This window comes from Ambystoma mexicanum, chromosome 5p, assembly GCF_040938575.1.
Source record: "Ambystoma mexicanum isolate Mex_15411 chromosome 5p, UKY_AmexF1_1, whole genome shotgun sequence".
Taxonomy (NCBI): Eukaryota; Metazoa; Chordata; class Amphibia; order Caudata; family Ambystomatidae; genus Ambystoma; species Ambystoma mexicanum.
In genome coordinates, this window is record NC_090930.1 from 260,085,365 (window position 1) to 260,111,946 (window position 26,582).

A 26,582-nucleotide genomic window follows, 5' to 3' on the forward strand; every position below is an offset into this window, starting at 1 on the left:
ATATGTGAAGGTATCTGCCCTCTATCAACAGAAGGTATAAGCATGCTATTCATGTATGCTTGTGTGTATCTTCATGCAGGAGTGTAAATTTGCTTCATGACTAACACTGCTATGTCATGTTGTCACTAGTGACATCATCATGGTTGGACTTTGCTGTCAGTCAACTTGGTCCATTGCAGGGATACCTGTCTGCTCAAAGCTGTCGATAGGATAGGGCTTGAAACATTGTCTAAGAGAATATTTCTTTGCATATGTAGAGTACATTCATACAGTTTATGCTGTACCAAATAGCGAGTTGCAACTTTCATTCTTCATTCTGTAGGTCATTCGCATAGGGAACATGAGGGCTAGTCCAGGGACTCCCTCTTCACAAGTGCAGAGAGAGGTCTTGACAAACTGATAGGGGTCCTGTCAAATAGCATAATATCATCAGCAAAAGTCAATGCATCAACTTTAAGCATCCAATTTTTGGCAGCGCCCACTTCACAACATTTGAGACTACAAATAAATCAGACATATATAAATTAAATTGGCAGGGCACAAGCACGCACCTTTGCCCTAGTCTAAGTGTAGTATGCACCTCACGGGTGGGACTACCTAAAATATTTAAAAATACTTGTTAGGGAGAATTCTCTGTTAAGACTAATTTCCCAAACCTAGTGGGTCCCCCAGCAGCTTTGCTGGATTTTTGCGGTTTATTTTTTTATGCTGCTAAGAGTGAGACTCTTTTTCTCCCACTCGTAGACATGATTTGAGGTGTTCCTTTGACTTTGTATGGGTTTTATGGGTTATAGGGTCCTTTACCCCATAGGGCTTCATGTGTTTTTGGTATGTGGGTTACACAGCACCCTCCGTGCAGTAACCCAGGGGTGTCATAGCGACCCCCAAACATAAACTCCATACCCTGGGACTGACTACTGTCTCCCAGGGCATGTAAAGTCACCATAGGCTTTACTAGTCTTAAATTGTGAACAGAACCAGTACAAACCATCATATTGTGGACGTGCTGGTCGGGGCAATTCGATTGCCCCAGGGTCTGTTGTTCGAGGGGGCAGTTCCCCCCGACTGAGTTTTGGCTAGTGGCAGTGGATACTACTTTTTATATTCGACCGCAAATATATTCCTATGGGATTTTCCCATTGTTCACGGCTACCACTTTTTAATATAGCCTCGTACATACCGCCGGTTTATTAAATTAATATAAATTCACTGGTTGGTATTTTTTGCCGAAATTCGGTTCCAAAATGGCGTTTGTGTTCGCTTCTGTGACTCCAACCCAAGTCGAGCCCTTTGTTCCACTTTTTGGCGGGCTTCTCCACAGAAGCCTCCAAAAGTGGTGTCACTCTGTCTGGGTACCACAGAGGGAGGGAGGGGGTTTAGGCACCCTGGACTGAGTTGCCTCGACAACTCAAGTCGCACTCTTGCGTGATTGGCCCAGTGGTGAGCCGCCGGGCTCACCACTTAGCATGTTTGAGTGACAGCTAGGACTGATGAATGGGGGTTTTCTGCATAAAAGCAGGGATTTGGGGACTGGGACTTCAGACGTCTCACCACTTTTCCCGACGACAGAGGAGATCTTCAATCCGAAAAGTCTTCTTCCTTTGACTGGTGGGGATAACCAGTTTGACTGCCTTTTCGCCTTCCCAGATCATCTTGTGGCCGCCTTGCCTGTGCCAAGCACCCCAGCAACCAGAATACCACGTTTTCTCCACTATCGCGAATAAAAGGGTAGTACCTTTTAACCGGAGAACTCCGCGGCTGGTTTCTTCCCTGGCAGTGCAACGACCTTCAGCTTTCCTCTACGTCGAGATCATCTCTTCCTCTGGACGACGCCATGACTTGCACCCGCTGCCAGGAACAACTGCCCCCTGCTGGAGGATCCTCTCCACTTTAAAGGTACTGTGTCCGCCTGGCCTCCCTCACAATGGTCTGTGTGGGGTGACTCTTAAAGCCACAACTTACCACCTGGGTTGGCCCTAGGCTGGCTAACTGAACTTTTCTAAACTGAACTGATTCCTTACTGAACTCTCTGCAAGACTCTCTAAGCCTTTTAAACTGTGTGATCTTGGGCGCATTGGTGTTCTACTCTCTCCAAGAGGGAGCCTGGCCTCTGAACCTTTTGCTCACAAGTAGACGTTGACTTTTCTGCCTTGCTGCGTGCTTCTGAAGGATTGTGTTGTGTGCTGTTCCTAATTTCTGCCTTTTCCCTCCCTTTTTCTTAAACTTATTGGAGTGCCATCTTTAGTTAAGCGCTCACCTCTGTCTGGAAATAAGTGGTGTTAACTAAGACTTGTCTAAAAAGGAATAAGGGATGTACATATGATAATAGTGACTGTGGTTGTTTGAACTTACTTATTATAATAGTGCTAGAGTGTTTCTAACTGTGTGTTTAAATAAATAATTATATACTTGATACCAAAGCTCTGGTCAGTGTTTGCTGTGCTACTGTATTTTGGTACCTATCTTGTATACTCTATATACTGTCTAACTCTTCTTGAGAGAAGTCTGGCTGCTCAGCCACAGCTACCAGGTAAATCTGGGTGGTACAGACTGCTACCAATTGGGTTTACTGCCAACACCTGTAGTCTTAAATCTTAAGATTAAGATGTTTACTAAACCACTGGGTATGCCCGACATGTACAGCTTATTCCATGATATGGAGCGATCAACATAATCAAACGTCACTGTGAAGTCAAAGCATGCCATATATTGAATCAAACCAGGATCATGGTAAACACTTTGTTGCAACAAATTGTCAATCATGCTATTCAAAGGACAACCCAAACTTTGGCTGAAGCCGATCTGGCATTTCAATATTATGTTAGCCTCAGTAACCCACTTATCTAAATACTGCAGGACCAATTTGCAAACATTTTGCTGCACACATCGAACAGGGTTATCTGTTGTAACTCTGTGTATCAGTATTTGAACCCTTTTTAAAAAGTGAAACAATAAAACTTTGGTGTCTTGTCCTAGCTAATGGACACCTTGTTCTAATTTCCATCAATAAATTAGACAGAACTGTTGCCATTGATTTTGGGTCGGTCTTCAAAGCCACAAAACTAAGGCCATCTGGACCTACTGCACATGTTTTATTTGCTTTGACAATACGTTCTTCAGCAATATCTTGATCAAACAACGTGTCCCAACAGGGCAACCTATTTCTTCCAAATATTAACTCAGTACAAAATTCGATATTGTGGCAGGGTTTGATTGTATTTCATACTGTGATTGTCCTAACTCATTAGGCACCAAAAGTCTTTGTTATTGTGTGATATTAAGATTTTCACCATTGTTGCACTAGATAAGCAATTCGTAACAATTGCATAGTGGTTGCTCCAATTTCTGTTGTATTGGTGCAATTTATTTTTTTCGTCCTTATAACCTAAGGTTCTCATTTCCCAAATATGTGTCAGCTATCAAATTACTTTCCTTAGGCAACTCTTCTTGCTTTGGATAGATGCAAGCTCATCGGGCACAGTTCAGACATGTAGGGTCTTGGAGGGCTGGCCAGCAAGAGTGCATTGAATAGGAGAGAATGTGGGTGGTCTCTGTGGTAGAACGGCACCTCTTCAAGAATGCTGGTCGAGGCGGCCCCAAGAATACTTCACAGTTGACCAGATCGAGTTGGGCTTTAAACATTGGGAAGGGTCGATTAGTGACTCTCCAGCTGATCGAGTTGGCAGATGGCTGTAGTCAATGTATTAATCTAAGGTGCGTCGAAGAGTGATTGATGAAGCAGCAGTTCAAGGGCTAGATGGGCCGAGACATGCGTGTGAACCCCGGTGAGAGTCTGCAAATGATTCTCCAATGATTCAGTTTGGATCCCGGCATTGAGCAGTTGCTTCAGATTCTACCTGGTGACAAGTTTTGTCTGGGACACAATGCTGTGTTCAGCTGGTTGAAGGTGTTAGAAAATGTTTGATTGGTGGAAGAGCACAGCAAACAGCACCAGCAACTTCCCTCTTGGTTCAGGTGTGGTGAACATGGAGCGACCGGTTCATTGTCATAAACAGGGAGCTTCGGCTGGTCTGGTCCTATGGTTGCTGTATGGCCCAATCAGGGGGGCTCGAGGATGGAATTATTCCTTTCAGTCCCGCTCTCCCAGCTCAGGATATTTTGGTGGAGTGTGTTAGGTCCTGATCCACAGCAGAGGTTACTCCCGATTTGCCCTGCGAAAGGTAAGGGACAGATCTTCCTTCCGTCTTGAAGGAATCCTTTTTCACCTCAGGCTGAGGGCTTTGGAAAGTACAGCTCTCCCAAAGGAATTTCAGCAATATCTTCAGAATGAGTCTCTGGCCTTAAACGATCTGAGAAGTACTGAGATAATCTTCTAAAGGAGTGGAAGACCCCTTCTTTTAAAGGCAAAAGTCATCAAGTGAGTGGACTAAAGCTGGCCTACGTTAGTGGTCCAATCCCTGTTTTGGGACAGAGTGTACATTGCACTGTCGATGTCACAGCCAAAGTGCTTTGCTCCATAGTAAGTGGAGGGGACAGGAAAGAGAGAGATGGACATTGAGAACCAAAATTGTAGAAAGCATCACCCATTGCCCACAGCCCTCCTGCCTACTTTCATCCCAGCCCCTTCTTTCTTACTGAGAATATAGATCTTTAGAGATTCAGCAACCTGGTGTGAGGCTTCTCCTTTTGAAATGGTGTGCTCTCTTGAAGCCCGGGCCCAGGCCAGCTTTCTGCAGGGTGTTCAAGACTCTAGTATCTTTCAGATATAATGTATGCTTTATCTCATTGAGGGCCTTGTACAAAATCAAAGATAACAAAATGTACGGTTTTGTACCTGTTACCATAGACACCCAACTAGGAAGCTCTTTTACTCAATTAAAGTCAGCACCAATTAATGCTAGATCAGCTGTAACTCATGTATCAGAGCTGCTTGATCTGGTGGAATTAAACAACTTGGATTTTTGATTCAATACAGATACCTGCTTTAATGATGCATCCCCTGCCATATTGCACACCATGGTCCCCATGATTATTCTATTATATCATTAAATTACATTGAGGGGGCAGTATTACAGGGACATACAAGAATCAATGGAATATATCCGATCTCACTGCGCTAAATTGGGATGATGTATCCAAAATTTGATGTTTACATTTCACTTTATCTCCCACAATGGCTTTTAAAATCATGATATGCTATAGAACACCAGAATCAGCTAATACCTTTCTAAGTAACTTGGATCTCTACTTGGCAACAACTGCACTTAGATATACTCAACTACTGATTATAGGATATTTGAACATATGGCTTGGAAATCTGTCTACGCCAGATTCAATTGAATTACAGGAATGTATGAATAGTCATGACTCACGCTCCTTAAATACCTTGCCTTCACCTCAACATGGACACTGCCTGGATCTGGTACTACTGTGTGGTACAGGTATTCAGATGGAAAATACTGAAACAATCTCCTGCTCTGATCATTTTATTAAATTTATATTTTGTAGGACTACTAGAAACTTGTTTGTTGCTAATCAACATAAGAAATTATTAAATACCTGCAGCAAGAAAGAAGTCATCAAAATCTCAGGACCTGATATAGCAACTGCTTTGGCAGTAATTCAGGCCAATGTGGGGTGTGATGAATTCTTTAATAATGGTACAAATATGTTTAAATCAATCTGTTATTCTTCTGCCCCATATAATTCAAGAATACCAAAAAAAAAGTCAAACCTGTAGTTTTCAACCTTGCTTTCCGGTCTGAAACAAGTACATCATAAACAAGAAAGAATATGGAGGAAATCCAAACATTTTGACGATCATGAGAAAGTAATACACTCTATCAAACTATATAAAAAAATTGTTTTACGAGGCCAAAGCCAATTACTTACAGGGTAAAATTACAATTTCGTTGAATAAACCTTGAGAATTTGCTTCTATCCGACGAGTGCCTTGTCTACTATAATTCCTTCAGCACTTACGGAATTCTTTATAAACAAGATAATAAATATTCAGTAGAATATTGGACAAGCACCATTGCTGAGATCTTTGACTTTTCAGCAGTTAAGATATGATCATGTCATTATTGACAACATTAAAACCTGCCAACAACTCACTCTTTGGTTTACCTGCAAGTGCAGCACAAACCCATGCTACCTTTTTACTCAAATGCATCACTACATGTGTTAATAAATATTTAGCACAGGGTATTGTTCCTGATGGATTGAAAATGTGAACAGTTCCTCCGCTATTGAAAAAACTATTGAAAAAAACATCTTTGGATCCTAATGATCTACAACATTATAGGCTGGTGGCAGGTATATCCTGGCCAGCAAAAATATGCAAATACGTGTTTTGCCTCCAAATTCAAGAATATGTTGAGAAGTTTTCCTGGCTTGAAACTTTTCAATTGGGTTTCCGTCCTTTTCATGGCACAGAGTCTGCTCTAGTAGCCATGTGGCAGGACATACTTAGTTGCAGATGAAGGGAATCTCACTTTACTTGTCATGCTGGATCTATCGGCAGCGTTCTATCGGCAGTGGACCATAATATTTTATTGTTCAGACGGACTACAGTGACTTCCAGCCACAAATTATCTTGGTTTAAATCCTTTTTAATCGTTATAAATGCATAAACATGATAGAGAACATCTCAAAAATGATTCAATTCTTTACTTACTTTTACCACTTCTATTCAATCTCTATCTTTAACCATTTATGGACTTATTTTGTAAATATGATCTCAGTGTTCACCTGACACAGGTGACCCTGCAGTCTCCACAATACTTAGAACAGGGTAATCTGCTCATCACTGTTTCCTCCCTTGGTCAGTTGTAGGCTCTTTGCTGCCAAAGTGCCTGCCAACCCCCCTCCACTGTTGTTTGCTCCCTGCTCCCTTATTTCACTACTTCCCCACTGTGTTCTTCCCCCTATGATTGTAAAGCACTCTGATGCTTCCTGAAGCTAGGTCTCTGCTTGATCAACATTCTAATAACAATAGTGATAATAATTGTATTAATTACAAGTTCATTTGCAGAATGTTGCAGAGCAAAGAGGAATTTTAAGACACTCATTACAAGGTTGGCGATGGTGGAAAAAGTGGCAGTAATTCCATTACCGCCACTTTTCCCAAACCGTAAAATTATAATTTTTGGCTGATTTACCACTGGCAGTATGGTAAACCTGCTGATTCTCAGAGGAATCACCTTCACATTGTTGCTGAAGGTAATTCCTCCACTTTACCTCCAAAATTCATTGGATTTACCACATGTTAATTCCGCCAGATGGAAACCTGCAAGAAATCCCCATAGAGTCCTATGGACTCCAATAATGGGGAATTACCACCAAATGCAATCTTTGGTAGCTCCACGGGACCGAGTGGTGGTAATTAGAATGGAACTTTTTGTAGTTAATCATGCCTTTTTTCTCTGCATTTGAAATTGTTTCCATTGGGTCAGTCACAAGATAATGGGCCTCATTCCGAGTATGGCGGTAAGGGATAGCGGCCACCGGTAACGAGACCGGTGGCGGTAATCCCTTATCGCCATACTCCGAGTTCCCTTTGCGCCCTCGCCCTTAACGCCTGCTTTGAGCAGGTGTTAAAGTCAAGGGCGCAAAGGGGCCTCCAAGCCAATAACTGTGACCGTAATGAACGGTCACCGTTATTTGCATCTTCCCCATTCCCATTGAGCCCTATGGGGGCTCATTTGGGAATGGGGAAGAGCCTTGGTGAATGGGGAATTACCGCCCTGCCAACCTTGGAATGGGGCGGTAATTCCGCCATCCACCAAGGCGCTGCCGGTCCGGGTACGGCGTCAACGAAGGCGTTAATAGCGCCATTGGTTAGCGCCGTACTCGGAATGAGGCCCAATGAATTCTGTAGTAGCAAAACATGTTTAAAAAAGATTTTAAAAGTTTAAGTCTGTTTTTAAATGCTTTACCACTCTAGAAGGTTTCTTCACCAAGGGGCCATGATGTAATTTTCATGCTGTTGGAAAACCATTGGATTTCTATGAAACAGCCTATTTTCCTCGTAGCTACTTAATGCAGGTGCATTCCACAGTAATCCATTATAGATGCTTCAAGAAAGCTACATTGTGAGAGGCATTTACTAATGAAGCACAGAACAAGTGTGATACCCTGTATATGTCAGCTATTACACACATCTGTTCTGCTTTGTTGTGTCATAATAACGTTATTTTTGTGAATTCATGTTTTAATTAGTTAACTTTCCGTTAGTTGCGTCTCCTGCTGGTATTTACGTAACCTTTAAACAGCCACCCACAGGACATATGTTCTGGAAAACACAAAGCACATTACTCACCATTCATGTTTGCGATCGCAGGGTAGACTACTCAGGCAAGTGCACCTATGAGGTTGTGGTACTGTTTTTAGAAACATAAATGCATTGAAATAATCCACATTTTATTCTTATAATCTATTTATATTTCAATGCGATATAGAAACTCCTATCATGTAGCTCTATTCTGGGCAGTGCATGTGCTACATCCATTTCCTTTGTTAATGTTTGTAAGATGATTGCTATCCCCCAGGCTACATGTTCTTCTTTATGAAATATTAAGTTACATTTCTTAGAGTATTCAGTTGACAGTATGTTATCGTGTTACTGCCAGTTGTTAAATTCATTAACATTCAACAATCTGATCTTAAAACCCACAACTACTTAAATCTTCTGGCTGCTGATTAATGTACATTACTTCATCCATTAACCACTTGCCGCAGCGTGTTCCTGCACGTCTTCTGCTTTGGATTCCATTTTAACATTGTTTTTCTAATTATATATGGTGCTATGGTTTTACAAGACAGATAAACATTTCGTGAGCTTCTATTGGCCAATCCCCCCTTTTCTGGACCCAATATAATACCACTTTGGCTACAAAATGTAAGCTGTCAGTGGCCTCCTAGAGGGGGAGTTTGCCCATTCTCTGTATCCTTTTTTCCTGTGGCAGACTTGCTTTCTTCCGGCAATGGAGTGTATCCCACTGGGTGTCTCTGCGGGTGATGGAGGGCACGTGAGGTGGAGGGATTGAGGAGTTTTTGGAGTGGATGTTACTCACCGTGGGGAGCGGGGATGATGGGTCTTAGGGTCAGTTCTTTAGGGTGGTGGAGTGCACAGGGTGTTCATGGATGTGGGGTAGGCTGGTGCCTCCATCAACTTAGGCTGGTGTGCGACCAGTGAGTACATGGTGAGGTGTTGGTACAGTGGGATTCCTTGAGTGTCTCCCGGGGGATGACTTCAGTAAGATGTAAAGGCAATGTTTTGTTTCCGGAGCTGGTGGGGTGTATTTAGCAGGCTGTAATCTAGGCTTGACTATGGTTGTGTTGCTGTTTTGGCAGTGGCATCGGGTAGAGGGAGATAGACTGATGTGTGGGTGCAGGGTCTGCAAGCCATATGGGTGATCATTTTGTTCTGGTCCCAACTCCTCATAGTACTGATGCTCATCCATCATCTTGCTAGTGGTTCAAGGAGGTTTTAGTATGGTGTTGTACGCTGGCCTAAAAGGATGACTTTAGAGGCCACCCTGGAGTCAGGAACTACATTAGAAGTCATTCCCACTTCATCAGACTTCATCACGCTGTTTAAGTCATCAGGGTATGTCTCAGAATGGTGAATGATGATTTGGGGATGAGCTGAGGATGGCTTGCTGATTATGCCAACATCATCCCTATTTTAGACAACTCTTTGTTCCTGATGATTTTAGGATGACTTCCTGATTAAATTGCATGTTTGTCTCTGATGATTTGAGGACGCGTCTGGGATGACCAGCTGATTACTTCAAGAGCATCAACATGTTTGTCCCTGATGATTTGGTTTTGGTGATAATTCTGGGATGACCTGCTCATTACTGCAAGAGCATTGCCATGAAACATATTTGTTGTTGATGATTTGTGGATTATTTACTGATTACTTAACAGCATCACAGAGTTTGTAGGATGATTTGAGGAATAATACTGATTGAAAAAGCATTCTTTTTAATTGCATGTATTATTATTATTATTTGTATTATTATTAATATGATATTTATTGAGCGCAGACCTGGCTTCGAGAAGCAACAGAGTGTTTTACAAAGGTATACAACAATACAGATACATAATGGAGCACTTTACAGAGGTATACAACAGTACAGATGCATAACGGAGTGTTTTTCAGTGGTAACAACAGAACAGATATACAGCGGGGTGTGGGATACAGAGGGGCACAGAGGAGAGGTACAGCTGTATGGGTGGCGGGGAGGAGAGGGCGGGCAACATCTGGCAAGTCAAGTGGCATGAAGGGCAATGTGATGCCTAGGTGTTGAGGCAGAGAGATTTCTTGAAGAGCTGGGTCTTGATTTCTTTTCTGAATTGTAGCAGCATGGGGGAGTGTCTGATGTTGATGGGGAGGAGGTTTCATAATTATCGGGCATAGACAGAGAAGGATTGTTTACTCGTCCTTTCCTTTTTGCAGTGGCAAATTCCAAGTCTGCATATGTCTTGGCTTCTGGTAGTGTGCTGTCAGCCGGAGATGCTGAGTTTTTCCGCAAGGTAGCTGGGTGACTTGAGAGTGACTGCCTTATAGATGATGCCGCAAGACTTGAAAGTGATTTGTTCATGCAGTGGGAGCAAGTGAAGGTCGATCAGGGCCGGGTGATGTGGTCATATCTGCATAGACCCTTGATGAGTCGTATGGTCACATTTAGGACTCTTCTCAGGGGCACAAGGGAGGACAATGGGAGGCCTTCAAGGAGTGCATTGCCCCATCCAGGTGGGATAGGACCAGTGCTTGAGCAGTGAATCTAAAGCTGTCCGTAGGGAGGGAGAGCTTGCCTTTTCGCAGGAGGGAGAGCTGTTTTCTTAGCCATGTGTGCCTTGAAGGATAATATGAATATTATAATTTAAATTGGAACACCCAATGTAAAAGTGTTAAACCATTCACCAGGAATCACACTTAAAACGCATAAATGCTACAGACATCTTTTTTTTCTTTAAAACGTCAATAACGCTTATGCAGGGGAATGCACCGCTAAGTACATTCTGTATTCAAAAATTAGGATTATTCACCCTGCCAAAAATAATCCATGTGTTTCATGACACATATTGGTATAACCTATCATGCAGCCCATCATGAAGTAAGCCACAATTATCCGACCCTAACATTTGTTATATCAGACCACTCATTTTACATTTGAGCCTATGAAGTATTATTGGTCTGCAGGAGTTCTGGGACGACTACTGTCTAAAATGCATACTCAGCCCTCGCACTTCACAGAAACCAGAAGTGATCCCATTCATATAGGTGAATAAGGCTGCCAAGGGAAGTCTATATTCTTGCAGAAGGCAATTTGAGCTAGTAAGAAAGGTAACTGCAACGGGATTTCTTGAATGAATTAAATATGGAAACATGTCCAACCAAAGTTCTATTACATAAATAGGATATATAATCAAACTAAAAATACATAGCGCTATTCTGTCACTGCTGCCAACAATTCTATTACTTGGGTACCAATTATGTGACATTTTTTCTTTCACTGGACATAAAAAGTCAGGCTTGCTATATATGAATGATGATCTACTAATGAACTTTGTCATATTCCCCAATTCACATTCATTTTGCCCTGTCTGCGTACGATAGCAATATGATCAAAGCAGAAATGAACAAGACTGTTGGAGTTCTCTTCTATGAGTTGTGTGTGATGGATGAGGTGTATGTGTCTGCAACCATAATGAGACACAATGATTGAAAATGAAGCATTATAACACAAACTGAAGTCATTGTAAAACCTGGATAGCGATTACATCAAAGCTCCTAGTAGGTAGATCAAGTGTGTCCTCTATTCTTCTGGTAACCTGAGGAAGGATAGCTCAGAGGCAACGTGTTTGCCTTGGAAGCAAGACAACGCGGCGCAACACAGCTTTGAATCCTACTTCCATGCACAGAAACCACTCACTGGTATTAAGCCCATTACAAATGATCAATTATAATTAATCATAAAGACCCTCAAGTCAAACTGACTCGCCAAAAGTAAAAGTCAACACCAACAAAAAGGACACAAGAAAAGATTATCCACGTAATATATCTTGGTTAAAAATATAGTCTTTACATAAACGCTTAGATATAAATGAATCTCCACATTACAGGTGAATACTTTAATTCACATGAAAACACCACCCTATGTATAGGATCCTACACAGGGTCTCCAGGGTCTCCAGAACATATACACTTAATGGATGTTGCACCAAATTTGGTAACTAATGATATTGCCCACTAGTCATAACATCCCAACATAAAGGTTCAATTAGTCTAACATGGCCCTTCCCTTGTACCTAGAAGGAAAAGACAGGTATTCACACCACATTCCAAGGCGAGTATACCCTTTGACATTGGACATTTAAGATGGATTCACTGGCCCAAAAAATCAGGACACAGATGTACCCAGCTCATATTTGGCAGCAGGGAACATGTAAGGGGAAAACACAGTAAAAATACTAGCAAAATGTAATGGAGGAGGGGTTAAACAAGTTGTGAATGACCAGATAAACTAGAGAACCCATCCCACATGCAAGTTAACACAGCCATTTAGGAATTTCCAGTTTAGGGTTAGGGATCGAAGGTCCTCAATAGGAAAGTGGTGCCATAGGCCCTTATAAACAATGGGCTCATTGCGGTTAAAGTTGTGTAAACATTTGTAAAGGTCCTCTTTGGCACCATCAGATCCTCACCAGTGTTCCCCTGGCTCTCACACGAGGCTGCAGGAACAGCTCTCACATCTCCCAACATCAGTAAGCCCAGGTGGGCTTTCTGATGTGAAACAATGCATTTTGTAATTTGAGTATGCTAGTAGGATTAATGCTAGCATCTGTCTGATATATTTGCCATTTCTCCAGGTAGTGCTTAATTTTTACAATTTCTCCACATTTGCATGCTTTTTGTCTTTGAAGCCCAGTTGGGCTGTGTGGGTGTATGCACCCTCCAGCATGGCTGCCATTTGAAAATACACTAGAGTGTCTGCCCTCCCCTTCCAGCTGATGCACTGATTGGCCAGCATCTGCCTCTAAGGGCCATTCATGGGAGCCGGCAGGTGAAGGAGCCAGCCCCAACAAGGCCCACAGCTAAGGCCCGTCTCTGTGCCTGTTCATAGCTGGGAAGGCCTCCATACCCCCTGCAGCACCTCACTCTCCATCACCTCATGGACTACCCCCAAGTATGCAAAGAGCAACTTCCAAGAACTGTGACTCTTCAGAGCCTTGTCCTCCCATTGCAGAGCATCAATGAGTTACGCCCTGACCACCTCATGCCCACTCACTAATTCATCCATGTTGTAAAAAGCTGTGCCATAGCCAATATTCTGCTTTCACACAGACCGTCTATACCTCTTTTATTTTTCTGCATTGTGTACTGTTTGGGCAATTTTGCAACTAGGTCTGCTTTTAACAACTTCACCCCTCTCCCCCCATTTTGTATTGCACGTTTTACTGCTTGGGCATTTTCGCAGCTAGGTGTTTTTTGAACAACTGCACCCCCCAATTTGTGTACCTAAGTATTTCTACTTCTTCTGTTCGCTCCACTTTTGGCTACTGAGCCGCTTGGTGAGTTTGTGATCTTGATGTGCAGTATCTCCTTCTATCCTCCATCCTCGTCTCTCCCCCACTCCTATAGCACTCACTATCTTGCCTATCTATTCTAACTGCTGTAGTGTCACCTATCCTTCTCTCACAAAGTCTTGAAGGAAAAACTTTTCCATAAAAATATTGGTGGTTATTTGGCGGTAAATTAGTCTTGCATTTAGATTGGGTTTGGCATCACATTATTTTAGTGACCATACCTTGTTAGCTTATATTGGTGGTAATTTTAGTGGTATTTTGTTTTGCAGTATTTATTCCTGTGGTATAGCGGTGAGCATGGTTTTCTTTTTATTATACCATCACCCCATCATAAAACAAACCTTTCCTTTCTAGTAGAATACCTCCTAGTTGTCTGTAGAGAGCCCCAGACGTATGCACTGTCAGAACCCAATGATTTTATTCAGAGCGCCACCTACAGTTTGTGGATGGTATTACTGGTTTATGTACATCAAGTAATCTATGTGCCATAAGACACTACTGACTTATTTACGTCCACTAATCTATGTATGCGATCAGATACCTTCCCATCAGCATGCAAGGAATGAAACATTCATCACATCGCACACAAACCTCTGCTATTTTACTTGCATTGGTAAACTGGCAAATGCACTACTGCACTGATATGAGCTTCCATTTATACTTCACTTATGTAAATAAATTCACAGATGCATGAATGACACAAACATCCCATTGGTTTTTATAAACACAAGAAGTATTTTATCTTATTTACAAGTCACCAAGTCTTACCATGAGTTAAATTACAGCACCATCTGTAATACAAGAGAACAAAACAGAACAAGCAGATATTTCTTTTTACACATGGATTAATGTCCCCGCCTTCTGAAAATAATGTAACATAAACATGCAATTATTTCCTAACTTCCCTACACTGCAATAAATCTTAGTCACTCATACGGCATTTCACATGGTCCTCACTTAGCACATATTTTACTAAGATTGGTATTTCTTTGAAGTTCCCCGCACAACCTTGCTATGTTCGCAAATGCAGACCCAGTGTCAGCGCAAAATGCTTCTGTAATCTTGTGTGGGGAGCGCCAACTATGGGGGTAATTCATAGAATCCAGCGCACAAGTGGCGCACTGTGACAGTCTGCACCAGCCGCGTGCACTAAAATCCATTTCCGCGCACAGCGTATTCATGGATTTGAACATCCAAAACCAGCCGTGGCGCAGAGTGGCGCATCGACACTGCAGAAGTGCCACTTACGCCCCCAACCCCTCCCCGTGCGCCATGCACAGCGCACAAATTCCGTACATGGCGCTCAGGCCCCCAACCACGAAAACGCCTGTAAAACTCCGTGCGCACCCCTCCAATACATGTACACCCCGGCGCGGGGAGTTTCACACGCGATTGGCCCTGTGCGAGCGGGGTACGAGTATTACTGGGGTTCGCGGGAAGTTTCACACGCGATTGGCCCTGTGCGAGCAGGGTACGTGTATAACTGGGGTTCGCGGGAAGTTGCACACGCGATTGGCACTATGCAAGCGGAGTACGTGTATTACTGGGGTTTGCGGGAAGTTTCACACGTGATTGGCCCTGTGCGAGCAGCGTACGTGTATTACTGGGGTTCGCGGGAAGTTGCACACGCGATTGGCTCTGTGCGAGCGGGGTACGTGTATTACTGGGGTTTGCGGGAAGTGTCACACGTGATTGGCCCTGTGCGAGCGGGGTACATGTATTTCTGGGGTGCACGTGAAGTTTCACACGCGATTTTGCTGTCAGAGCGGCATGAAGGGCAATGTGATGCCTAGGTGTTGAGGCAGAGAGATTTCTTGAAGAGCTGGGTCTTGATTTCTTTTCTGAATTGTAGCAGCATGGGGGAGTGTCTGATGTTGATGAGGAGGAGGTTTCATAATAATCGGGCATAGACAGAGAAGGATTGTTTACTCGTCCTTTCCTTTTTGCAGTGGCAAATTCCAAGTCTGCATATGTCTTGGCTTCTGGTAGTGTGCTGTCAGCCGGAGATGCTGAGTTTTTCCGCAAGGTAGCTGGGTGACTTGAGAGTGACTGCCTTATAGATGATGCCGCAAGACTTGAAAGTGATTTGTTCATGCAGTGGGAGCAAGTGAAGGTCAATCAGGGCCGGGTGATGTGGTCATATCTGCATAGACCCTTGATGAGTCGTGCGGTCACATTTAGGACTCTTCTCAGGGGCACAAGGGAGGACAATGGGAGGCCTTCAAGGAGTGCATTGCCCCATCCAGGTGGGATAGGACCAGTGCTTGAGCAGTGAATCTAAAGCTGTCCGTAGGGAGGGAGAGCTTGCCTTTTCGCAGGAGGGAGAGCTGTTTTCTTAGCCATGTGTGCCTTGAAGGATAATATGAATATTATAATTTAAATTGGAACACCCAATGTAAAAGTGTTAAACCATTCACCAGGAATCACACTTAAAACGCATAAATGCTACAGACATCTTTTTTTTCTTTAAAACGTCAATAACGCTTATGCAGGGGAATGCACCGCTAAGTACATTCTGTATTAAAAAATTAGGATTATTCACCCTGCCAAAAATAATCCATGTGTTTCATGACACATATTGGTATAACCTATCATGCAGCCCATCATGAAGTAAGCCACAATTATCCGACCCTAACATTTGTTATATCAGACCACTCATTTTACATTTGAGCCTATGAAGTATTATTGGTCTGCAGGAGTTCTGGGACGACTACTGTCTAAAATGCATACTCAGCACTCGCACTACACAGAAACCAGAAGTGATCCCATTCATATAGGTGAATAAGGCTGCCAAGGGAAGTCTATATTCTTGCAGAAGGCAATTTGAGCTAGTAAGAAAGGTAACTGCAACGGGATTACTTGAATGAATTAAATATGGAAACATGTCCAACCAAAGTTCTATTACATAAATAGGATATATAATCAAACTAAAAATACATAGCGCTATTCTGTCACTGCTGCCAACAATTCTATTACTTGGGTACCAATTATGTGACATTTTTTCTTTCACTGGACATAAAAAGTCAGGCTTGCTATATATGAATGATGATCTACTAATGAACTTTGTCATATTCCCCAATTCACATTCATTTTGCCCTGTCTGCGTACGTTAGCAATATGATCAAAGCAGAAATGAACAAGACTGTTGGAGTTCTCTTCTATGAGTTGTGTGTGATGGATGAGGTGTATGTGTCTGCAACCATAATGAGACACAATGATTGAAAATGAAGCATTATAACATAAACTGAAGTCATTGTAAAACCTGGATAGCGATTACATCAAAGCTCCTAGTAGGTAGATCAAGTGTGTACTCTATTCTTCTGGTAACCTGAGGAAGGATAGCTCAGAGGCAACGTGTTTGCCTTGGAAGCAAGACAACGCAGCGCAACACAGATTTGAATCCTACTTCCATGCACAGAAACCACTCACTGGTATTAAGCCCATTACAAATGATCAATTATAATTAATCATAAAGACCCTCAAGTCAAACTGACTCGCCAAAAGTAAATGTCAACACCAACAAAAAGGACACAAGAAAAGATTATCCACGTAATATATCTTGGTTAAAAATATAGTCTTTACATAAACGCTTAGATATAAATGAATCTCCACATTACAGGTCAATACTTTAATTCACATGAAAACACCACCCTATGTATAGGTTCCTACACAGGGTCTCCAGGGTCTCCAGAACATATACACTTAATGGATGTTGCACCAAATTTGGTAACTAATGATATTGCCCACTAGTCATAACATCCCAACATAAAGGTTCAATTAGTCTAACATGGCCCTTCCCTTGTACCTAGAAGGAAAAGACAGGTATTCACACCACATTCCAAGGCGAGTATACCCTTTGACATTGGACATTTAAGATGGATTCACTCGCCCAAAAAATCAGGACACAGATGTACCCAGCTCATATTTGGCAGCAGGGAACATGTAAGGGGAAAACACAGTAAAAATACTAGCAAAATGTAATGGAGGAGGGGTTAAACAAGTTGTGAATGACCAGATAAACTAGAGAACCCATCCCACATGCAAGTTAACACAGCCATTTAGGAATTTCCAGTTTAGGGTTAGGGATCGAAGGTCCTCAATAGGAAAGTGGTGCCATAGGCCCTTATAAACAATGGGCTCATTACGGTTAAAGTTGTGTAAACATTTGTAAAGGTCCTCTTTGGCACCATCAGATCCTCACCAGTGTTCCCCTGGCTCTCACACGAGGCTGCAGGAACAGCTCTCACATCTCCCAACATCAGTAAGCCCAGGTGGGCTTTCTGATGTGAAACAATGCATTTTGTAATTTGAGTATGCTAGTAGGATTAATGCTAGCATCTGTCTGATATATTTGCCATTTCTCCAGGTAGTGCTTAATTTTTACAATTTCCCCACATTTGCATGCTTTTTGTCTTTGAAGCCCAGTTGGGCTGTGTGGGTGTATGCACCCTCCAGCATGGCTGCCATTTGAAAATACACTAGAGTGTCTGCCCTCCCCTTCCAGCTGATGCACTGATTGGCCAGCATCTCCCTCTAAGGGCCATTCATGGGAGCCGGCAGGTGAAGGAGCCAACCCCAACAAGGCCCACAGCTAAGGCCCCTCTCTGTGCCTGTTCATAGCTGGGAAGGCCTCCATACCCCCTGCAGCACCTCACTCTCCATCGCCTCATGGACTACCCCCAAGTATGCAACCAGCAACTTCCAAGAACTGTGACTCTTCAGAGCCTTGTCCTCCCATTGCAGAGCATCAATGAGTTACGCCCTGACCACCTGATGCCCACTCACTAATTCACCCATGTTGTAACAAGCTGTGCCATAGCCAATATTCTGCTTTCACCCAGACCGTCTATACCTCTTTTATTTTTCTGCATTGTGTACTGTTTGGGCAATTTTGCAACTAGGTCTGCTTTTAACAACTTCACCCCTCTCCCCCCATTTTGTATTGCACGTTTTACTGCTTGGGCATTTTCGCAGCTAGGTGTTTTTTTAACAACTGCACCCCCCAATTTGTGTACCTAAGTATTTCTACTTCTTCTGTTCGCTCCACTTTTGGCTACTGAGCCGCTTGGTGAGTTTGTGATCTTGATGTGCAGTATCTCCTTCTATCCTCCATCCTCGTCTCTCCCCCACTCCTACAGCACTCACTATCTTGCCTATCTATTCTAACTGCTGTAGTGTCACCTATCCTTCTCTCACAAAGTCTTGAAGGAAAAACTTTTCCATAAAAATATTGGTGGTTATTTGGCGGTAAATTAGTCTTGCATTTAGATTGGGTTTGGCATCACATTATTTTAGTGACCATACCTTGTTAGCTTATATTGGTGGTAATTTTAGTGGTATTTTGTTTTGCAGTATTTATTCCTGTGGTATAGCGGTGAGCATGGTTTTCTTTTTATTATACCATAACCCCATCATAAAACAAACCTTTCCTTTCTAGTAGAATACCTCCTAGTTGTCTGTAGAGAGCCCCAGACGTATGCACTGTCAGAACCCAATGATTTTATTCAGAGCGCCACCTACAGTTTTTGGATGGTATTACTGGTTTATGTACATCAAGTAATCTATGTGCCATAAGACACTACTGACTTATTTACGTCCACTAAACTATGTATGAGATCAGATACCTTCCCATCAGCATGCAAGGAATGAAACATTCATCACATCGCACACAAACCTCTGCTATTTTACTTGCATTGGTAAACTGGCAAATGCACTACTGCACTGATATGAGCTTCCATTTATACTTCACTTATGTAAATAAATTCACAGATGCATGAATGACACAAACATCCCATTGGTTTTTATAAACACAAGAAGTATTTTATCTTATTTACAAGTCACCAAGTCTTACCATGAGTTAAATTACAGCACCATCTGTAATACAAGAGAACAAAACAGAACAAGCAGATATTTCTTTTTACACATGGATTAATGTCCCCGCCTTCTGAAAATAATGTAACATAAACATGCAATTATTTCCTAACTTCCCTACACTGCAATAAATCTTAGTCACTCATACGGCATTTCACATGGTCCTCACTTAGCACATATTTTACTAAGATTGGTATTTCTTTGAAGTTCCCCGCACAACCTTGCTATGTTCGCAAATGCAGACCCAGTGTCAGCGCAAAATGCTTCTGTAATCTTGTGTGGGGAGCGCCAACTATGGGGGTAATTCATAGAATCCAGCGCACAAGTGGCGCACTGTGACAGTCTGCACCAGCCGCGTGCACTAAAATCCATTTCCGCGCACAGCGTATTCATGGATTTGAACATCCAAAACCAGCCGTGGCGCAGAGTGGCGCATCGACACTGCAGAAGTGCCACTTACGCCCCCAACCCCTCCCCGTGCGCCATGCACAGCGCACAAATTCCGTACATGGCGCTCAGGCCCCCAACCACGAAAACGCCTGTAAAACTCCCTGCGCACCCCTCCAATACATGTACACCCCGGCGCGGGGAGTTTCACACGCGATTGGCCCTGTGCGAGCGGGGTACGAGTATTACTGGGGTTCGCGGGAAGTTTCACACGCGATTGGCCCTGTGCGAGCAGGGTACGTGTATAACTGGGGTTCGCGGGAAGTTGCACACGCGATTGGCACTATGCAAGCGGAGTACGTGTATTACTGGGGTTTGCGGGAAGTTTCACACGTGATTGGCTCTGTGCGAGCAGCGTACGTGTATTACTGGGGTTCGCGGGAAGTTGCACACGCGATTGGCTCTGTGCGAGCGGGGTACGTGTATTACTGGGGTTTGCGGGAAGTGTCACACGTGATTGGCCCTGTGCGAGCGGGGTACATGTATTTCTGGGGTGCACGTGAAGTTTCACACGCGATTTTGCTGTCAGAGCGGCATGAAGGGCAATGTGATGCCTAGGTGTTGAGGCAGAGAGATTTCTTGAAGAGCTGGGTCTTGATTTCTTTTCTGAATTGTAGCAGCATGGGGGAGTGTCTGATGTTGATGGGGAGGAGGTTTCATAATTATCGGGCATAGACAGAGAAGGATTGTTTACTCGTCCTTTCCTTTTTGCAGTGGCAAATTCCAAGTCTGCATATGTCTTGGCTTCTGGTAGTGTGCTGTCAGCCGGAGATGCTGAGTTTTTCCGCAAGGTAGCTGGGTGACTTGAGAGTGACTGCCTTATAGATGATGCCGCAAGACTTGAAAGTGATTTGTTCATGCAGTGGGAGCAAGTGAAGGTCAATCAGGGCCGGGTGATGTGGTCATATCTGCATAGACCCTTGATGAGTCGTGCGGTCACATTTAGGACTCTTCTCAGGGGCACAAGGGAGGACAATGGGAGGCCTTCAAGGAGTGCATTGCCCCATCCAGGTGGGATAGGACCAGTGCTTGAGCAGTGAATCTAAAGCTGTCCGTAGGGAGGGAGAGCTTGCCTTTTCGCAGGAGGGAGAGCTGTTTTCTTAGCCATGTGTGCCTTGAAGGATAATATGAATATTATAATTTAAATTGGAACACCCAATGTAAAAGTGTTAAACCATTCACCAGGAATCACACTTAAAACGCATAAATGCTACAGACATCTTTTTTTTCTTTAAAACGTCAATAACGCTTATGCAGGGGAATGCACCGCTAAGTACATTCTGTATTAAAAAATTAGGATTATTCACCCTGCCAAAAATAATCCATGTGTTTCATGACACATATTGGTATAACCTATCATGCAGCCCATCATGAAGTAAGCCACAATTATCCGACCCTAACATTTGTTATATCAGATCACTCATTTTACATTTGAGCCTATGAAGTATTATTGGTCTGCAGGAGTTCTGGGACGACTACTGTCTAAAATGCATACTCAGCCCTCGCACTACACAGAAACCAGAAGTGATCCCATTCATATAGGTGAATAAGGCTGCCAAGGGAAGTCTATATTCTTGCAGAAGGCAATTTGAGCTAGTAAGAAAGGTAACTGCAACGGGATTACTTGAATGAATTAAATATGGAAACATGTCCAACCAAAGTTCTATTACATAAATAGGATATATAATCAAACTAAAAATACATAGCGCTATTCTGTCACTGCTGCCAACAATTCTATTACTTGGGTACCAATTATGTGACATTTTTTCTTTCACTGGACATAAAAAGTCAGGCTTGCTATATATGAATGATGATCTACTAATGAACTTTGTCATATTCCCCAATTCACATTCATTTTGCCCTGTCTGCGTACGTTAGCAATATGATCAAAGCAGAAATGAACAAGACTGTTGGAGTTCTCTTCTATGAGTTGTGTGTGATGGATGAGGTGTATGTGTCTGCAACCATAATGAGACACAATGATTGAAAATGAAGCATTATAACATAAACTGAAGTCATTGTAAAACCTGGATAGCGATTACATCAAAGCTCCTAGTAGGTAGATCAAGTGTGTCCTCTATTCTTCTGGTAACCTGAGGAAGGATAGCTCAGAGGCAACGTGTTTGCCTTGGAAGCAAGACAACGCAGCGCAACACAGCTTTGAATCCTACTTCCATGCACAGAAACCACTCACTGGTATTAAGCCCATTACAAATGATCAATTATAATTAATCATAAAGACCCTCAAGTCAAACTGACTCGCCAAAAGTAAAAGTAAACACCAACAAAAAGGACACAAGAAAAGATTATCCACGTAATATATCTTGGTTAAAAATATAGTCTTTACATAAACGCTTAGATATAAATGAATCTCCACATTACAGGTCAATACTTTAATTCACATGAAAACACCACCCTATGTATAGGATCCTACACAGGGTCTCCAGGGTCTCCAGAACATATACACTTAATGGATGTTGCACCAAATTTGGTAACTAATGATATTGCCCACTAGTCATAACATCCCAACATAAAGGTTCAATTAGTCTAACATGGCCCTTCCCTTGTACCTAGAAGGAAAAGACAGGTATTCACACCACATTCCAAGGCGAGTATACCCTTTGACATTGGACATTTAAGATGGATTCACTCGCCCAAAAAATTAGGACACAGATGTACCCAGCTCATATTTGGCAGCAGGGAACATGTAAGGGGAAAACACAGTAAAAATACTAGCAAGATGTAATGGAGGAGGGGTTAAACAAGTTGTGAATGACCAGATAAACTAGAGAACCCATCCCACATGCAAGTTAACACAGCCATTTAGGAATTTCCAGTTTAGGGTTAGGGATCGAAGGTCCTCAATAGGAAAGTGGTGCCATAGGCCCTTATAAACAATGGGCTCATTACGGTTAAAGTTGTGTAAACATTTGTAAAGGTCCTCTTTGGCACCATCAGATCCTCACCAGTGTTCCCCTGGCTCTCACACGAGGCTGCAGGAACAGCTCTCACATCTCCCAACATCAGTAAGCCCAGGTGGGCTTTCTGATGTGAAACAATGCATTTTGTAATTTGAGTATGCTAGTAGGATTAATGCTAGCATCTGTCTGATATATTTGCCATTTCTCCAGGTAGTGCTTAATTTTTACAATTTCTCCACATTTGCATGCTTTTTGTCTTTGAAGCCCAGTTGGGCTGTGTGGGTGTATGCACCCTCCAGCATGGCTGCCATTTGAAAATACACTAGAGTGTCTGCCCTCCCCTTCCAGCTGATGCACTGATTGGCCAGCATCTCCCTCTAAGGGCCATTCATGGGAGCCAGCAGGTGAAGGAGCCAACCCCAACAAGGCCCACAGCTAAGGCCCCTCTCTGTGCCTGTTGATAGCTGGGAAGGCCTCCATACCCCCTGCAGCACCTCACTCTCCATCGCCTCATGGACTACCCCCAAGTATGCAACCAGCAACTTCCAAGAACTGTCACTCTTCAGAGCCTTGTCCTCCCATTGCAGAGCATCAATGAGTTACGCCCTGACCACCTGATGCCCACTCACTAATTCACCCATGTTGTAAAAAGCTGTGCCATAGCCAATATTCTGCTTTCACCCAGACCGTCTATACCTCTTTTATTTTTCTGCATTGTGTACTGTTTGGGCAATTTTGCAACTAGGTCTGCTTTTAACAACTTCACCCCTCTCCCCCCATTTTGTATTGCACGTTTTACTGCTTGGGCATTTTCGCAGCTAGGTGTTTTTTTAACAACTGCACCCCCCAATTTGTGTACCTAAGTATTTCTACTTCTTCTGTTCGCTCCACTTTTGGCTACTGAGCCGCTTGGTGAGTTTGTGATCTTGATGTGCAGTATCTCCTTCTATCCTCCATCCTCGTCTCTCCCCCACTCCTATAGCACTCACTATCTTGCCTATCTATTCTAACTGCTGTAGTGTCACCTATCCTTCTCTCACAAAGTCTTGAAGGAAAAACTTTTCCATAAAAATATTGGTGGTTATTTGGCGGTAAATTAGTCTTGCATTTAGATTGGGTTTGGCATCACATTATTTTAGTGACCATACCTTGTTAGCTTATATTGGTGGTAATTTTAGTGGTATTTTGTTTTGCAGTATTTATTCCTGTGGTATAGCGGTGAGCATGGTTTTCTTTTTATTATACCATAACCCCATCATAAAACAAACCTTTCCTTTCTAGTAGAATACCTCCTAGTTGTCTGTAGAGAGCCCCAGACGCATGCACTGTCAGAACCCAATGATTTTATTCAGAGCGCCACCTACAGTTTGTGGATGGTATTACTGGTTTATGTACATCAAGTAATCTATGTGCCATAAGACACTACTGACTTATTTACGTCCACTAAACTATGTATGAGATCAGATACCTTCCCATCAGCATGCAAGGAATGAAACATTCATCACATCGCACACAAACCTCTGCTATTTTACTTTCATTGGTAAACTTGCAAATGCACTACTGCACTGATATGAGCTTCCATTTATACTTCACTTATGTAAATAAATTCACAGATGCATGAATGACACAAACATCCCATTGGTTTTTATAAACACAAGAAGTATTTTATCTTATTTACAAGTCACCAAGTCTTACCATGAGTTAAATTACAGCACCATCTGTAATACAAGAGAACAAAACAGAACAAGCAGATATTTCTTTTTACACATGGATTAATGTCCCCGCCTTCTGAAAATAATGTAACATGAACATGCAATTATTTCCTAACTTCCCTACACTGCAATAAATCTTAGTCACTCATACTGCATTTCACATGGTCCTCACTTAGCACATATTTTACTAAGATAGGTATTTCTTTGAAGTTCCCCGCACAACCTTGCTATGTTCGCAAATGCAGACCCATTGTCAGCACAAAATGCTTCTGTAATCTTGTGTGGGGAGCGCCAACTATGGGGGTAATTCATAGAATCCAGCGCACAAGTGGCGCACTATGACAGTCTGCACCAGCCGCGTGCGCTAAAATCCATTTCCGCGCACAGCGTATTCATGGATTTGAACATCCAAAACCAGCCGTGGCGCAGAGTGGTGCATCGACACTGCAGAAGTGCCACTTACGCCCCCAACCCCTCCCCGTGCGCCATGCACAGCGCACAAATTCCGTACATGGCGCTCAGGCCCCCAACCACGAAAACGCCTGTAAAACTCCCTGTGCACCCCTCCAATACATGTACACCCCGGCGCGGGGAGTTTCACACGCGATTGGCCCTGTGCGAGCGGGGTACGAGTATTACTGGGGTTCGCGGGAAGTTTCACACGCGATTGGCCCTGTGCTAGCAGGGTACGTGTATAACTGGGGTTCGCGGGAAGTTGCACACGCGATTGGCCCTATGCAAGCGGAGTACGTGTATTACTGGGGTTCGCGGGAAGTTTCACACGTGATTGGCCCTGTGCGAGCAGGGTACGTGTATTACTGGGGTTTGCGGGAAGTTGCACACGCGATTGGCTCTGTGCGAGCGGGGTACGTGTATTACTGGGGTTTGCGGGAAGTGTCACACGTGATTGGCCCTGTGCGAGCGGGGTACATGTATTTCTGGGGTGCACGTGAAGTTTCACACGCGATTTTGCTGTCAGAGCGGGGTACGTGTATTTCGGGGGTGTGTCATGATCTCTGCTTCCAAAGGGTCAGGACTTACCCAACTCCCTTGGAAGCAGACCCATAACCCCGGTTCCGGGTGCCGGCCAGTCCCAATTGGGACCTTTTGGACCCTGTCCTGGCGCCAGTGGCACCAGGCTCATAAATATGCCCAGTCCCAGCGCTGGAAGCGCCGGGCTCATAATGCTTGGATGGACTTACCTGCAGCAGACCATGCTGCTTACTTACCTGCCAGTTGAGCCCCTGATCCTCTTCTGTTTGGGACTACTTTTCCTGTTGGGTGGGGCAGGAGCCACTCCCTAGGTTCAGAACATTGGAACTCTTCTGGAAAGCAGGAACTCTTTTCTTACCTAGGCGAGGCCGTGGAAGGAGACACCTAGGCACTACAGGAGGCTATTTAAACCACACCCGATGGATGAATCTTGCTTTGCGTTATTCTGCATTCTCTGCAGCAGAACGCTCACCGTGTCTTCTGATCCTGTGCCTAAGGGAACAAAGGCTTACCATCCTGGAATCCAGTCTTCAGCAGCACCTATAAAGACAAAGAAAGAACAGGTTAGCACTACGGTCTTCAGTGGCAGCACATCTCTTACCTGGTCCAGCGGCTGTCACCAACGCCTCGCGCTGCATTCCGGCATCTGAAAGACAAAGGCTTACCGAATCTTCGCACGCTCCGGAGGTCTTCGCGCTGCATTCCGGCATCTGAAAGACAAAAGCTTACCGGCTCTTCGCACGCTCCGGAGGCCTTCAACTCAGCATCCCGCATCTGAAAGACAAAAGAAGGTGCGTTTAGAGACATTGGGCAACTTTACTACTCACGTGCCATCACTCCTTCCCACGCCGAAATCAGTGGGTATCCCAGCACCCTTCAGCTTCTCTAAAGCTCCGAACTTGTAACTGCAAGGTAAAAGAGACAGTTAGTGCGCATCGTGAAGCAGGCAACAAGCGCTCACTTACGTGCTTCCAAGCGCTTCTATTCCTCACGCGGGTTCGATCCTCAACTCTCTTCAGACCGCCATCCGCCATCGCCGGAACCCTGCAAAACAAGAGGTATCATTACAAAAGAA